The sequence below is a fragment of the Xiphophorus hellerii genome, chromosome 5, assembly GCF_003331165.1.
Source record: "Xiphophorus hellerii strain 12219 chromosome 5, Xiphophorus_hellerii-4.1, whole genome shotgun sequence".
Taxonomy (NCBI): Eukaryota; Metazoa; Chordata; class Actinopteri; order Cyprinodontiformes; family Poeciliidae; genus Xiphophorus; species Xiphophorus hellerii.
This window is the reverse complement of record NC_045676.1, coordinates 18,733,769-18,751,003: the sequence shown is the minus strand read 5'-3', so window position 1 is coordinate 18,751,003 and position 17,235 is coordinate 18,733,769.

Sequence of the window (17,235 nt, the reverse complement as noted above, 5' to 3'; positions counted from 1 at the left end):
TTTTTACAATCAATAAAGTCAGCATGATTTAATGATTTAAAAACACAGAGCAGAGACCCTGTTCACTTATTAAGCCGTTTGAAGACAGAACCATTTACTGTGCAACATAAAATTTAGATAATTTTCTCAAATTGAATCCAGGAACAGCAGCCTGATTTATGTCAAAACAGTAATATTGGCCATTGTTCAGTAGTCCAAGTTTAACCGTAGGGACTTGATTGGGTTAATCTCAAAATTTTAGGCTAAAACATGAAAAGAACTGTTTTGTTTTCTGATCTTTGAATTGAGCAACGATCAACAAAGAAGACAGGACCTAATTTTCCCTATGATTTGCTATCATTGCATCATTAAGATCCTCAAAAAGACTAAATAAAACTATTAGTAATAAGAGTGAGTTGGAATTAACCTGGGATGTTACTTAGTGGGTCTGTTGGTCTGCTTTATTTTGTTTTCCTTTACTTTCTTTATGCTTAGCAGGCATTTCATACCTCTTTAAAGTACAAGGACAATGATACATACTTTAGATTTAATTTAACAAATACAACTAGTGAAGTGTGGCAAGCATTTGTAAACAGTAACCCAGTGTCATCATTTTGTAGAACCCTTGATTTCTGCAATTACAACATTTTGTGTGTCTTTTGATCTGGACTTTAACTGTTGAAAATGTGTGAATTCATCAAAGAGCATTTGTAAACTAACAATGTCACAGGTCCCACAGAACACAGAGAGTTCAGGGATGAAGAAGTGACAAAGTTAAAAGTTGTCATAAGTTTTGAATATCTCGAGTAGCTGAATTCAATATGTCATCCAAAAAGGAAAAGAGTATGACACAACTGCAAACCTACCAAGTGATGACCTGTCTCCTAAGACTAGACAAGGAGCACTGAGAAAAAAAAAAACGGCAGTCAAATTGGTCATTTATGTGAGCTGGAACCACTAGCACTCCCCAACATGGTAGTGGCAGCATCATACTGTGGTGATGCTTTTCTTCAGCTGGGATGAAGAAGCTAGTCATGGTTGTGGGGAAGCTGAATGAAGCTAAATACAGAATAAGTTGACCATTCACCTTCCAGTAGAAATAAGACACTAAACACACACCCAGAGCTACAAGGAAAAGGCTCACAACAGAGCAAAATAATGTGAAAGAAAAGCCAGGCAAATTTCAGACCCAAATTCTTGGAATATGTGGAAAATATAAACATAAGGTTCTCCAAAGCTTAGCGTTTTAAAAACTGTGCATCGTTTCCTCCATGTCATAATTATGCACCAATTTGTTTTGGTCTATGACATAAAATTCCAGTGTAATACATTAATGTTGTGGTTATAAAACTGCTTGCTATCCAAAGTGTGTAAAAGCTCAAGAGGTTTGAATACTTTGGTAGCCTCAATAATTCTTCTTTTTCCACCTTCCTGGAAACCAACTACAGGCTGATTGGTCACTCAAAAAAATGAGCATGATTGTTTTAACCTAAAAAAAGAGCGAGAACCTTTTCACTGATCAAACCACTTGATGCAGCTCTTTTCAAACAGCACCATTAGGGTTTCTGTCTGATGGACATGCATATGCAAGCACATCCCCACACATACCCATGCACCCCCCCACCCCAGTTCACCAACTCTGTTCAGACTTTCCTTTGCCTCTTTTTTCCCTCCCTCCCCCATCTGTTTGTTGTGCTCCACCTCCCTGGGCTCTCTGAGTGCATTAATCAGTCAAACCACAGCGCCAGAGCTATTACTCATCTGGTCAGAATAAGAAAGAGAGGGAGAGAGAGTTCATAACAGAGAGGAAGAAACAATGACAGAGTGAGAAGAGAAGTTAGGGGGAGAGCTGGAAGGGGGTAAATCGAGAAGTGCAGAGAGAGAGAGCTGCCCCGTTTTCATTCATCTTTTAATATCTCGATTACCTGAAGGCTTTTCATCTCCCAAATCCATTCATCCATTCATCCATCCATCCAGTCCCCTATTCAACCAGCCATGCATCCATTCATTCACCTATTTATAGATGCCACTAACTCTGACTCTTTCCCAGCTAATCATGCATCCATCCTTCCATTTCTCTTTTCATACAGCTCCCTGTCTTCTCTCCATCTCTCCATTTCCAGCTTCCTCTATTTGTATTTCCTTCCCCATCTATCGAAGTAATAAGTTCAGCTTTTCGGGGACCGAGAGAACATATCAGTCCCACAAAGAAAATAGTTTTTTTAGTTGTTTTGCTGCTCAGCAACAGGGCACAGGAGAGAGAGGGTGGAAAAATCTGCTCTTCAAACTCAAGGACAAAAAATATATATTTGCATTGTCTCTTTCTGCGTTTTGTTCTACACAGAATAAGCGATGAAAGATTAAAACATAACAAATATAAGCAGCCAAATGGTGAGCTTTTACACCTCGGTAAAATGTCTTTTGCTTTGCTCCACAGTCAGAACACAAAAACTTGCTGATTGACACAGAAGTCTCCATGGCAAGTTGTAGAGTCTTTTTTCCTGTATATATTTCAAGCAGCTTCCATCTGAATACAGAAATTACAAGAAGCACAATGGAGCTAATAAATCCTGAGCAATAACTGAGCATTACAAAAGGGAACCGTCAAAGGATATTGTATGTGATTGAACTTATATGTGTGATGAAGAGCAGACATATAAACTTCACATAATGTTTGATGACTGTCTAACAACAGTTTGAGCTGTTTTTTATATATATATATATTCACCACTAGTTTCATAGATGTTTTATTTCTCAGCAAAACAATATGCAGTGTAAACCAAAAATATCAAGTGGATTGATTGCAATTACTAATGTATCTCAACGTGCTTAAAGACACACTTGTGAGCTATACACTATGCTAGTGTGTAGAACTTGCTCAACTACCCAAAATTTAGACACCAAAGCCTTGAGAATATGTTTGTGATGCTTAAGTTGGTTCATTTTTGACTTATCTTCAGTCAAACTGTGACTTTAACAAATACAAAGGATGAAATATCTGTAATGTCTCCTTAATTCTCTATAGATTTAAGCCAATTCTCCTAAAATTTTTTATTTTTTCAAGGAACCTGGTTGTGGTAGTACACTGTACCTACTCTGTACATACGGTTACATTTCTTATGTAGCTTACAGCTGCAGGATATAACTTTTAATTTTATATAGAATATTTTTTACATATTTGTTAAAACTGTCACCATGTTATGACAGTATGTGATGAGACAGGTATTCTGTGAAAACATCAGTCCCCTCCACCTCCTCTGAGCAATACAAAGTAGGCCCTGAGAAGGGGGGTGTAGGCGGCAGACTGTTTTTTACTGCAGACACTTTTTAGTTACAATGCATAATACTGTTCTCTAAGGTGGAACATTGGAGGGTGGACCTTCAGGTAAATTATGCTTTATTGCAGCAGAAAGGATGAATGGACAGCGGTGAACTTCAATAGATAATCCAGGTTGTTTAGTATATAAGGTTCTGAGGATTTCACTGTGGGAGGCTCAAGTTAAGGCCTAAAAAGTTGTTCTCTCAGATCAGAACAATTAAGTGCTGAGTCACCATCCTTTAGATCAGTGTTTCTCAATTTCGCTCCTCAGGGACCATTGCCCTGCATATTTTAGATGTGTCTCTGTTCCAGAACACCTGATTCAAATGAATGACCTCCTCTGCATGCCATCAAGTGCTGCAGACGCACCCACTTATTCAAGTCAGGTGTGTGGGAGAAGGGAAACACCTAAAGCATGCAGGGGAGTGGTCCCTGAGGAGGGGAATTGAGAAACACAGCAGTAAAGCCTAAGACTGTGATAACTGAGATGATTAAATTCAGGTGAGTAATTAACACACCTGAGCAGCATCGCTATCACAAGAATCAGCTGCTATGAGAGGAGTGGCATAGGGGAGAGAAAAAAGACACCAGGAGATACATAACACACAACTACCCTAGGAAAATGACAAAAAGTTAAAGTCAACTAAGGCACAGATATAAACTTTCAGGAGCAGTGGTTCCCAAAGTCAGGATGGGATCATCATCTTTATTTGGAATATTAATAGAATGGCTCCCTTTCTCTCTAGCTTCTAAACATCACTGTGCAGGCAGTGGCCAATCAGGCTGCAGCTTTTGTAGGTCTCAGAGTGGCCTCGTAGTGCTTTGACTTGATTTCATGGTGTGTATATGGAACTTCTGTACATGTATGATATTTCACAAATATAATGACTTTCAAGTAGGTTTCCTCAAACCCAAGGTAAAGTTAATAGCATTGACTTAAAGCTGCACATGCATCTGCAGACTGGTATGTGTGCCATGTAGAAATGTGCCAAGAGTAGAAAGCATTACCCTATTAGTTCAGTGATTTTATTTATCTAAGTTTGCGATTATCTAATTTATTTTCAGCACCTCTGTAAAAAACTAATACAGGATGGAAAACTGCAGCAGACAAGAAGTGTGACATTTACATTTCATTAATTTGAATGAGGCTCTTGTTCCAGGCAACCTAATTGAAGTGCAACAGAAGAAGTTTCAAAATCCTACCGAGAAGCAGTATAAATAAAAGATAAAGTATTTCAGGATAAATTGGACAGTGGAAGAGAGGATAGAAGAAATAATTTAATGCCACGGCAGTATCAGCCAACTTGGAAAAAAAAAATATAAGTGGGATCCTGAATGGTCTTTTGGATGAAAACCATATCAAGCTGGCATAATTGAAACTGGACCGTGGCCTGGTGGCATGCACATGTGGCTCCTCTTTGCAGCCTCCTTTGCCAGTAGCAAACAGATTTTTCATTCAATAGAAGCAGCCAGTTGAGGGTCTGTGCAAGGGGGAGGATAACATGGAAAAGGCCTTAGCGCTGTTGGTGGGGCTGGAGAGAAGACTGGCTGGAGAGGGAGTTGCAGTACCAGAGTGAGTAGTTTGCAGCAGGCAGAAGACTGATGTTGGCTTTTGCAGTATCCAGGTGTGAGCTACTCTGCAAATTGTCCTAATTTTTTTGGCTATCTCGGTCCTGGACACTGTGTGATCTGAGATCTTCAAATGAGAAAGAAATCACAAATTTGCTGCATTAAGGCAAAGTGTCAAGATGGAAGCCAATGCTTGGCTTGATGTGAATCAAATGCAATGCAGAATATATCAAGAACTGTATTATAAATTATACAAAAAAATTCTGGTTTCTTAATTTAGTAAACAGCTCAGAGCTAGGATGCAAAATAGACCATGTTTGTGTACAAATTACGGCTCCCCTCTCAACCCGCAGCCCAAGTAAAATATATGAGATGAAATTAATAAATAACAAATGGCCTCAAGGGTATCAAGGCACTCACCACCTCCTGTGTTGAACACACAAAAATAGTTGCCGGCCACGGGGATAAACTTGACATATTTTGTTTTTCTCAAATTAATGATTTCCTGAAGACATAGACATCTAATAATGATCTGCCAGGCAGTGATTGAGAGGAAATGGCTACAGATGCCTCACTCTCAAGTTTACATTTTGTTTCCCCATTATTACTCAGTTTTGAACTCCAGCTATTCCCCTGCTGCTCATGAATCTCAGGAGAGGCAAAGAATGGTATCCCAAAAAGGCTATGTTTGTGTCTCTTTGCTGTTTGTGAATGACGCTGTTAGTATTGCTTGTCAAGTCAGAGTGTGAGCGTATTTTAATTTTATGTTCATCTGAATAATTTGTTTGCATAAATTGCACAATTTAGCCTGCCCACCTACTGATACACAGATCTACAACTTAACTTTTTAAACAGCGGAGGAACAGAAAGTTGGCAGCAGGTGCGTGACACTTGATGTCTGATAAAAATAGATTGAAATTAATTTTACCAATGATTACCTTCATTATATAGTTATTTATAGCCTGAAATTTTGCTCAATTTACATCTTTCTTCAGTGCTCCATATGGAATTTCTCAGTTTCAGATTCATCCGGGCCAATCAGGCAAACAGACGGAGCTTTGAGCAAAGGTATTGATTGTACACTGCCTATGGTTGTAGTTCAACAAAGGCAGTGAAGGAAGCTATTCAGTCTATATTGGTCATGTTTCCAAATATTGAGCATTTATAGAATAGAATAGAATAGAATAGAAGTACTTTATTCATCCCAGCAGGGAAATTACTTCGCAGTTACAGCATAGAGACAAGACACAATAACAACTACCACTGAGTAGTAGTTGTAGATAAAATAAAAAATAAAATATAAAATGCTATAAATTGTAAAATATAAAATGCTGTTATTAATATAAAACCAACTTAAGAGCAGTCCTTGCAAAGATTCAAAAAATGCAGATATGTATATGTAAATATATGTACAGCAAGTAGTAGTAGGAGCAAGATGAGTCATTAAGATCTTTTATCGCTGGCAAATGTCAGGAATGTGGTCAGTTGTGTCTTTATGTGTTCCTTCCGTGGTGTTGGAATTTTCAGAAACCACTTAAAGGAGCTCCCAGGCGGATCCAGCATCGTACAGCTTGACACTTCTGACTTCGCAGTAGGAGATGGTTGTTTACAGTAAAGTTTCCGGTAAGCTTCACAGAGTTGGCACATTATAGACATTACAGCCTAACATTAAAACAACAAACATTCAGTAACTAATTGTTTCTCGGTGGCAGAAGGTCCAGACACTGTACAAAGGAAAACATAGAATAAGGGCCTGGTTTTTATCATTTGTTACACATCCAAAAACCATTTCTGCCAGGTATTAGCAAATTGCTGGAGGTATTTTGGAGCTCTATATGGGGAAGTGGTGCTCTGTTAGGCAGAAGACTGCGGCTCTAAGGAGAAGTTTTGGGAAACTGGGCAGTACTTTGTAGAAGTAAGCTTTTAGGCACTATAGCTGCCACGGGAGACTCAGGAATTCCTCAAATATGCATGAAAGAATCAAAGCAACACTCCAGGTATGTTTTTGATGAAGGAATAACATAACATGATAGAGCTCAAAATGTTTATATACAGTATATATATACTGTACATACTGTATATCCTAATGCTTTATAAAATGTTTGAAATTTTTTGCTCCTATTGACATTCTAAACACCTGTTGTGCTACATTGTCCTCTCCATAGCTTAGTTATTTAAGGATATACTTTTTTTCTTTCACAATAGTCAGCTGCTGTTCAAACCTTGGGTCCTTATGCCGTATTTTCAAAAGATGTTAAGCTTCGTTCAGTAACACGATACATAAATGAAAGCCAGAGTGGTTCTTCAATCTAAATGCTGAAGTGTGCACAGTAAATTGCTCACAATGATTGAACACAGTGTCAGCAAATATGCTACATATCAATCAAGAAAAAAAAGGATGTTTCTGAAGACATAAGTGTACATTCACAGTGGAGGTTCTGACTGTTAATCTGACAAACAGTTTTAGAACTTTCTTTGGTTTGCGTTAAGAGAGACAGATGGTGGTGAGTAAGTATGCAGATCGCTGATTACGCCTCAGCGCTTGACACTTTATGCATTTTGAATTAATTGCATTATATCTTTTACTGTAAAGTCAGTGTATTATGGACACCAATTATTCTCAATTTCTACAGGCGGTATAACACTACTCAGCTTTTTGCTCTCTGCTTGGCACATATCTGCACCTCTGCCAAGCACCTTCCTTCCTTTATCCCTCTATAATACGTTTGTTGCACTTACCGCCCACCCATTCTTTCACACACACACGCCCATCCACACAAACAGGAGTGACCTTGCCTCCCTGGGGAAGGGCCATGTTTAATTGTTCATCAGCACTTTTCTCAGTGTTCCGCAGGCGGTGAATTAAAGGAGAGGAAGAGATGGGGAGAAACGAGCAGGGAGGCAGAGAAGTTAGCTCCCTGGAGGATTCCTGGCCAAGAGGAGAGCAGAACATGAGACAGGAGAAAAGAAGAAGGAGGAGGAGGAAATCCAGGCATGTGCTTAATTGTTTTGGAAGCAGATGGAAAAACAATCAAGCAAACACATTCTCTAACTTAATCAACTCCAGCAAGATGAGCATTTTGAGAATAAGCCCCACAGCGTTGTAATTGTTCCATGTATATGTCTCGTTAGATTTCGACTAGAGAGCAGTAGCACTGATATATTGTTAACAATATGGTGAGTAACTGGGGAATGATATGGTATTTAAACCGTCATAAATCACCGTGAAACATTAAACCATTGCTTTAATGTTAAATATATTGGTCCCTCAGCTCTGTTGTGCCATGCGTGCTGACTAATCGTGTGCTGACCAAATAGGCTGTGGTGTGTGAAGTGATATTTGCTGATTTATTTACATCCATCTTTCCTCTACCCTTCTCATCCACTCTTTTTTTTTATTTTCCTCTTAACACTTACTCTTGCCCCGTCTGTTTCTCCTCCATCACTGTGTATCTCTTCCTCTATTTCACTCTCTTTTCCTGCTCCAGACCTGCGACTAGATGGGGTGGCAGATAGTGATGAGCCAGCAGTGGCCATGCTCCGCTGCTTTGGCTAATGGAACTCCACTGTCTCTTCAAGGCCTCACAATATAGTCCAGGACCAGAGTCTTATCTTGTCATCTAAGTGTGGATGTGTGTGCACGTTTTTCAGCAGCATGTCAAAGACTAGCACCTCTCAGCATGTTTAGGATCAAAGAGAGCTTGCAAAAACCAAGCAAGAGGTGAGAGAGTGTGTCTTTAGATCCGCTATAGTTATTACATTTAAATGGCTCTCCTAAGACAAAGTGACGTGGTTCCTATTTCCAGACACATCGTCATTAGGTTTCACGTAATGATACAGTGTAAGTGTAAAATTGTACACTTTATTGATAGGTATCCAACTTTTTTTTTTTTTTTTACAAATAAAAGACTAAATATTGTGACATTCATTTGTATTCAGTCCCATTGAGTCCGTACTTTACAAAACCAGCATTTGCTGTAATTGACAAAGTTTCGTGGAGTTTGTCTCTAATCATTTCAGGTATTCAGACATGGAAATTTGTGCCCACTCGTATCCAAAAGTGTTTAAGGTCATTTAGATTGAATGGAAAACTATAATTTTTAACATGTTGCCATAGACTCTTAGTTTTATTAATTCTTGACCGACTGGATCAGTCTAATAAATGAGTATGCTTTGGTCTAAACCATTTTGTTGTAGTCTTGTTTTATCTGTAGGTCCTTTGTTCATCTGGAGGTGTACCTTCCTGTCTCATATCCTTTACAACCTTTAAAAAGTTTCCTTAGGATTTCTCTGAGCTTAGCTCCATTCATCACAGCTTGATATATTGTTTTAATCTTGAATCGGCTTTGCACTTTTCCAAAATATTATTCCTGACCTGTCTGCTGTACTTCCTCATTTTCATGATTCTATTTGTTCACTATTTTGATTTGTTAAATGTTTTGGAAACCCTGACTCTTTTCACCTCACAACTGTCCACAGCAGTACTTAGGCCATCTAGCTTAAATAATAATATAAACAAAAATTGATGTGTAACAAAAAATAAATAAACTTTATAAATACTTTGCAAATACCATCAAAATAAACGTTTAATTATTTATTAAGCGTAGACATATGTAAAAAAAAAATGTACAAGAAACTAAATAAACAACACTTGGATGTTTAAATAAGGATTTGCAACTTGTATAACTTTAGCAAAACAATTTCTTCCACCCTGGTTTTTTCACTGTACAGCAGGAGATTCTTATCGACGAAGCAGCCACCCACAGATCCAACAGATTTAAACTGAAGCATATTCTGATGGAGTACTCTGCAGGAGACCCACTGAGGCTGATGGAAAGTTGTATTACCGTGACAGAGGCTTACTGCAAATGGGCAATACAGAAAATCAGTAAAAGGTCCTCTTAATAAATGTAAATGTGTAATTCAAGACCCAAACCCATGCTGATTTGATTATGTTGGTTATAACCTGTCTGCTGAGCCTCACCCATGTTTCTTCCCATGAGACTTTGTACAGTGATGTTTTTTTATGGTTTCCTTGTTAGTTGTTTTATGATTAAAACATAATTAATGATTGATTAATAGAATCCAGTTCTATTAATCTGGCACCACTCTTGAATTATTTTAGTGTTTTATGTACAGAAGCTGGGAAATCATGGTATAGGAAACACTGCAAGCAGCTTTTAAGATTAGCTGCATGAATTCTGCAGAAACTAACCATAGGGTCTGTATCAACATTTACAGTTTTAGACATACCAATCCAAAAATATTGAGTTAGCTGTGTACATAAACAGAAAGGAAACTTACAAAAAATTATCTTTAGTATTTTTTTTCTGTATTTTGATATGTGTAGTAGATGAGCCTCGTCACAGAGTAAAACAATACACAAGTGAGAGAGTGAATCTCTCACCTATGACTATTCTCTCCTATACTCCTATTCCTATACTCTCTACATATTCCTATTCCTACTTTTACTCGTAAAAAAAATCCCAAAAACTTTAATAAGATGTTCTCTCATTAACATAATGCACTACTTTGTGTTGGTATATATTTTTTAAATACCAATAAAATATATACAGTTCAAGTGTATGAGTACTTATGCACGGTAATGTAGCATCTCACTACTGAACATCTTTATTATTCCACTTAAGAATCTCACTCCATCCTCAAATAACTGTATGCAAACAAGAGGGTAAAATCATAAAGGAAATTATGCTAAAACTTAATAATTCTAAAAAGAGCCTTACAACTGTTTCCTGCTGATAAGACACTGACTACCCAAATCACACTACTCAAGATCAAAATCCATAAGCTACCCTTTTACAAGCAAGCTACCTATACCTATTCCCCGTGTTCTATTCTTTTATGTTCTTATTTTTCAAATTTTTCATACCGACTGCCTCCTCTCCTTTTATGGCACTCATTTTTATTTCGCTGTGGTTCATCCCTCCCTTGTATTTCTTTTGGTGATGTGACACTTGCTAAGTCACTGGAACCACTGGCAAGCGACACACACAGGGAGGCTGTTTTACAACTCATCCACACCCTAATAGTAATTTCACACTCGAAAAAGGCAGCAATCACAATATGCTCTCCATGCATTTTAAGATCCCGAGGTTGTCGGATGACACAGTTGAAAACATTAAAGACAGCTTGAGTGGTTTTGATGTATGTGATCCTTTACTTTGGCTGTCCGACCCTTTAGTTGGTTAGAACGGTGTTAAAACACAACCGTCCCACTTGGTTGTTGTTATAATTAAAATCAAAGCAGATGCAATTCTTTCTACTTTGAGGATGCATCTAGATATCACACTGTTTGATTCATTGTATCACACAGTATTCAGGCTTAGAAAACTAGAGTGATTTATGGCCTCAATTTATTAGTCAAGTGGCCCAAAGTAAACAAATATGATGAAAAGTTCTTGTTTTGTGCTCTTGTTTGAAGTTTTATTTTCATCTATTCTGGCTCATTTTGATTTGCTTCTGCCAGACTTTGCGCTCCATGGATGCACTTGAATAAGATTTGTTTACTTTGTGACACTGCCTGCAGCACTTCTCTTCCATCCAGGTTTATTTCTACGTGTTGATAAGTGGGGATGTTTTTTCTTTTCTTTCTCTCTGCCTCTCTTTTTCTCTCTCTCTCTCTCTTTGTTTTGGGGCTGACAGCATTATTTGCAATGGAGCTTTATTTTGGTGGGTTCTCAAAACATAGAGTTTGATGCACATGATTGGAACTTGCCTTAGAGAAGAGGTGCAGAAATATTTTAATTAGTAAGCAGGATTTTTTTGAACCTGTGATTGACAGCCAGATGAATGTGAGGCTTGAGGCAGCAGAGAAAAAAAGTGACTGCATGAGTAACAGAGTGAGAGGAAGATGCATAGACGAAAGAACACAAAACATTTCAGGTGGATGATAAAAGATTTTATGCCAAGGAAAGAAACTTAAAGCACACCTGATTTGAAATGGTTGTTTATTCTGACATAGCTGGTATCTAATTGCTTCTCTGAAAACATCTCCAAACATCATTGTATAAAATGCTATATGTTGATTAACACACGAGTTATAATTAGATAAACTCAAAAGTATTGCCAGCACTGTTTTATCCCAAATTCAAGTTGTTGTTTCCCTTCTTTTTACCTTCATACTTTATTTTACTGAGTAATTATCATCCCTACACTGTAAGTGTAAGATAAAAACTCGCAAAACTACAAGGTTTGTTTTGGGCAATACTTTCAAATAAAAAAAAGGCTTGTCTCCAACTGACTACTGTCATATCATCAATTCCTCCACAGCTGGAGGTTTTGCTGAGCCGATTCCTCTTTATGCCCTTACAACATCATTTTGTCTTTCAACTCCACATGTTCCCAGATTTTGGATTCTGTTGCTCCATTTTCAGGACCAAATCAGAACCCCTGCTAAATGATGTCACGTGCTCCATCAGAGAAGTTGAATGAAAGTGGAAAAAAGATAAACTGCATTTCTCTTTAAGTGAATTGCTAAACAGTGTAGCAAATTACTATAATATAGTATAGTATAATATCAATACCATAATGTCAATATCTTTTTTATTATCTTTTATTTCCACCAAGGGTCAGTCACATAGTGTGTTATTTCAAATTATAAACTTGGTACAAAATCTTTACACCTCTGTTTCAACAGACACCAAAAACAAATGTTTTTAGTTATAGTTAACTTAAACATTTGTTTTTAAGTTATGGTTGCCTTTTTCATCCTGTGCATCATTCTCCCTTGGAGTACCAGAAGGTTCCATTGTTGGTTCTATCTTGTTTTCTTTGTACATGTACTGTATATGTATTTGATTTTATTTTCCACCCCAACCTTAATAGTGTCACATTGTCAAAGTTTGTTTCTTTGGCCTCAACTTTCAAGGAAGCTTCAAATTCATTCTATTGTCAGAGGTAACTCTTCCAGTTTCATCTAAGTTAAACTTTTTCTCCGTTGTTGTGACCTAGAAAAAGCTATTCATTCTTTTTATCAGCTCAAGACTTGATTATTGTAATGTACTGTACATTATATCAATAAATGCCATACCTTAATGAATGTTTCCTATTTCTGCTGATTAATTGGTACATAGGATGAAGCAAAAAAAAAAAAAGATAAGACTAAAACCTCTTCTAACTGGATGCATGCAAATAAAAACACATTATTGCAATACAAATATGCAAAAAGAAAACAAGACAAATTTCACCTTGTGAAAGACAGACCCTGACTCATCCTACCACCGGCTTAATTCTTTCTACCTTATAGAATGATAGTACATCTAACTTTATTTGCATGAGCAGAAAAAATATCCTGTATCTAAGAGTCGACTTCTGTCTCATAAAGTTTAGTAATTTATTTAAAGCAAATGCAAAATTTGCCCAAGCTATGATTGTAAAATGCATTTTGAAGATCACAGATGTTTCTAGTTGGCAGGCTTGTTACTATGGCAGCATATTTTTTGGTCACTGCCAAAGAGTGTGTATTCACAGTGGTGAGGCCACAGAAACCTTAAATTCATGTTGGCATATAGCAAAAAAATTTTTACTTTGAAACCAGGAAAACATGTTATTCCCACTTCACATTATATTGTGCTAAATATTTATTGGCAACAGCCAAAAAGAAATGATTTTTATATTTAACCCATGCGGGGATAGGTTACTCAGGTTTGGATTTCTAAAAGTAGATTCAGAGTTCCCATTTTGGAAGCTAAAATGAAGATTTCTGGCAAGCAAAAGCACTGAAGACCTTTGTGTCTGTGAGAAAAGCTGTAATGGCGAAGTAATTCAACAGAGCTGGTGGATTAAATGGCACAATATTTACAAAAAAAGAAAAATAACATTTTAATAGATGTTGCTGCAGAGTCATTATTCAAAACATAGACCATCCAGCCACAAGGTGCTATAAGGAAAGAACAGTTTTTCTTTCAGTTCCAAGGTCTTAACTTTTCAGTGATCTGGTATTTTCCAGGTTCTAAATCTGACTTAAACCAAAGTGTATAAAACCACATATCTCAGATTTCAACAAATACTTTTTAAATAAACCATCATAAAGCTAAGATAATAAAAAGTTCTTTAAAAAACTAGCTTCACCTCAGAAATATGCAAAAACGGAAAGAGAAAACTAGCCAAAAGAAAAGGACAGAATTTATGCAACAAGGTTTCTCAGGTCGGGGATTGAATCCCAGGTGGTAATGTTGAGGACTAAAACTCTCTGTATGAGGAATGCTTATTCTAATATGTCTGGAAACATTTTGCTTCTTGGTGGGATTACTTGTGTTGAAATAACAAAAACAGAAGATATTTGAAAGAAGGAAACATAAAATTTCACATCATCATATTTGATACTGTCAAGTTATTTAGACAGGTCCTGTAGCGCAGTGGATAAATCATCTGACTGCGGATCAGAAGTTCAGTTATTTAGGTTATTTATATAAACTAATCTCAAAACACTTTAAGAGACAAATTCTGTTTATATACAAAAATATGTACTCAATTCATTCAATCATTCAGCACTAAAGTAACATTACATATGTTACTGTAATAGCATAATATACTGAAACAGGCATCATGCAATTTTGAGTAAAGATTCAGATTTGAAGATTTAATTTTGATCACTGATTCAGTTACTGTTAATGTTTTTTAAGTAAATAGTAATCATATCTATTCTATTCTAATCTATTAATCTTTCATGTGTAATTATTAATTTGGTGTAAAGTAAAATGGATTAAATTGATTTAAAATAATTATTTTAATCAATACACAAACTGGTTGGTTTCTATCATTTAAAGTAACTAATCATCGCCAACACTTTCAGTGGATGTGATAAGCATGAAAGGAGAGCAGAAGAAGGGTTTCTACTGTTGTTTAAAATCTAATAAGAAAACCAAAAAGACACAGATGTTGCCTTTCAAAACACAAATTCCTTCATTGTGTCTGCATATCAAATAACCCCATATGGAGTCCCAGTTCCAGCTTTGACTGCCATCCAAGTATCACTGACAGTGTTAATGAAGAGAGAGCAGCATCCAGTTTTTTTGTCTTTGTCTCCTCTCACCAGGGTGACGTACACACACAGATGCCAACCAACAATACCACTGATCCAGACAGTAATTAGTTGTTCATGACTCCCTGAAATGTAGCTGGCCCGCCTGCTGCGCCTTCCAGTCTGCTACCAGCGGAGCAGACAGTCATGTAAGCACCGATTCAGATGGAATTAGTCTGTAATGCGCCAGCCTAATTTTACACAAAAATCCTTATCAAATCCTGAGATTAAACTGAGGCTGTAATAACCTGCCACTACTTAGGGTTATTACTTCATGACTAATCATATTATAATGTACAGTAATTAAACATAGATTTTCAGGCCATCTTATACACACAAAACACATATGTTGGACCTCAGCAAATTAAAATGGCAAATTTTATTCAAAACAATTTAGCAGTAGAAAATACCCTAAAAGAATCTGCGTCTATAGATGCTGTGGGTTTAAGTCTGTCATATAAATCACAGAGGAAAGTCACACTGCTTCATTCATTCCTCTCTACTGTGTAAATAACACACAGATAGACTTTAATATAAACAGAAATGAGTGACATTTAAGACAAGTGTGTAGGTTCCAACATTATCATGCATGTGTATTATTTCATCCGTCTTTATCATCTTTTCATTTCCGCCTTTTGGCTACTTTGAAAATCATGGAGATGCCGGCCACCGCCTTGAATTGTTGCAGTGCATTGTGCTTTCATATTATGCGTGAGACTGCACCTACTGTATTTCTCTTCTTCTAAACATCTCCAATCTCTTCTTCCTATCACTCTCATCTTTATTTCCTGTAAATCTTTATGGCAAGCTGTTTACAAAGTTGACATTTAGTACTTAAAATGTGTGGGATTTTATTAATCCCCTTACTTCGCCTTTATCTTCATCTCTTCTCTTTATTCAAGGCCTGCTGAATCATAGTTGCAACCAGAAGTGTGATGCACATATATATATATATATATATATATATATATATATTTGCTAAATACTAATAAAGTGAGAGATTTTAAAAAGAAATGATATTTTTTGCAACAAAACTTCTCAAAATCAGATGTTTGTATAACTTAATATTACTATAAATCAATTTGGGAAAACCCAGATCATAAGGGCTCCCCTTGAGCACACTTCTTCCCTTGTATGGCGTCATTGGGGAAATTAAAATAAATCAACCAAGATATCAGTAGTAGAACTGTGGACCGCCACAAATCTTGTTCATCATTAGAGAAAAAATATTCGGATGCCTGGCATAATAAATGTGAAAACCTTGCCATGCGTGAAGTATGGGCTGAAAAAGTGTGAACAAAAAGGGCACACTACTGATTAATAATAATAATAATAATAGTGTAAATTATTATTGTTAATACTAATAAAAAGAGGGGAAAAAAAGACATATTTTATCTTTAAATCAGCAGAAAGCCCTCGCCTGTCTGCTCCGCAAGACTTTCCTGTAATGCCTCTAATCAAGTTGCTCATAGCACCTTTGGAGCAAACTCAACTGTAATGAATCATGTATTAATGTATCACAGTATTGTAGCTTGCAGTGTTGATGAGGAGGCATGGGTGCCTGTTACATTACACACTCCACTGTGTACTTTCTCTTAAGCCCCACAGTAAGACAGGATGAGGGTGAAAGAGGTTTCAGCATGGATTTTTACATGATATTAAAGGGATCAAAATTAGGGTGACGGAAAAGCTTAGCCAATATGAAGTGATTTGAGTGGATGACAAAAGAAATGGTGAATCTCTGAGGAAACACAAAAGCTAATTTTCAGGACATAGTTGTCATTGATGTTCTATGAGAAATAATGAAACTCTATATGCACATTTCTACCTATTGCTTTACCACTGAAATAAAACTAAAACTATTGATAAGTAACTGATCTCAAGTTTCAAGTAGAAAAAATATTGAAGAGTGGAACAGAAATCAAGGAAAGCCTGGTAAATACAGACACAAGAGACATTTTGTGGGAATTACCAAAAGATAGGAATGAAACTGCATACACTTTTAGACTCTTTAGTATCTATTCTTATTGTTATGGAATATGAATTTTATTCTTCAAAGAGGACTGTGTGTAATGTCCCGCCTTCTCTGTGATCATAGCTTTGCTCCTCGAACCTGATTTCTCTTTTTACTTCTTTGCTTGTAATTCTGGATCTTTTTGAACTGAACACCAATTCAGAAAAATCTGACAGGAGAAAAATAAAACCACAAGTCTCCTTCAAGCAACTCTTGGGAATTACTATAAGATCACACATACACACAGGGGAAAATAGAGTTTCCTAATACCAATTAAAGCTCTGAAGGCTCAAGCAGAAAAGTTTCTCTTAT